Source organism: Oncorhynchus mykiss, chromosome 26 (assembly GCF_057628025.1).
Source record: "Oncorhynchus mykiss isolate SJ-2025 chromosome 26, ASM5762802v1, whole genome shotgun sequence".
In the NCBI taxonomy this organism is placed as follows: domain Eukaryota; kingdom Metazoa; phylum Chordata; class Actinopteri; order Salmoniformes; family Salmonidae; genus Oncorhynchus; species Oncorhynchus mykiss.
Window position 1 is genome coordinate 19,248,337 of NC_143047.1, and position 734 is coordinate 19,249,070.

A 734-nucleotide genomic window follows, 5' to 3' on the forward strand; every position below is an offset into this window, starting at 1 on the left:
ACTCCGTCCACTTTTTTATTCTGTCAGCCGCTTCTTGGATTGTCAATATATTCAAGGCATGTGGAAAGCCTTGTCACAGTAAGAATGTATCTTCTCCACTAGATAGATGTCCACCAACAGTAGGCTATATCCTATTTTATGTATGTTCGTCAATATGTAGCCATTAGATTGGAATAAATAAATAAAAAGTGGGATTATCCAATATGTTATTGTTTAAAAAAGCTATCAAGAACATTGTATTTTAAGATAATGAAATACTGCATCTAGGCCTAGTAGGGTACCTTATTAAATAATTTAATGTAGCCTATAGAGATGTATTATCAAAACATGGAATCACATGAGAGAGTTCAAATAATCTCACCCAACCAACATTATAAAGGCTACACCTTATATATATATATATCTCAGTGATGGAGAGATTACTCATGCAGGTATAAGAGCTTTGCTTCCAATCACTCGATTTATTGATACATTTAAAATGTTTTTAAAAAGTTTGGCCCAATAGAAATAATGCGATGTCAGTAATTTGTGGTTTTATTAGTTAACTATTATAGCCCAAAATTGTTATAGGCCTTTCTTGAGATGTGCGCAATTGGCTAGTAGGTCTACCATCCCTCCCGAGGTGTAAAGATTCGTGTAACTCCTTATATTTTTGAGACATCGCTTGAGCCGACTTAAATCGTTCAAATGTGTATTGGGAAGTTTGAAGTGAATGCTAACAGGGAATTATCACC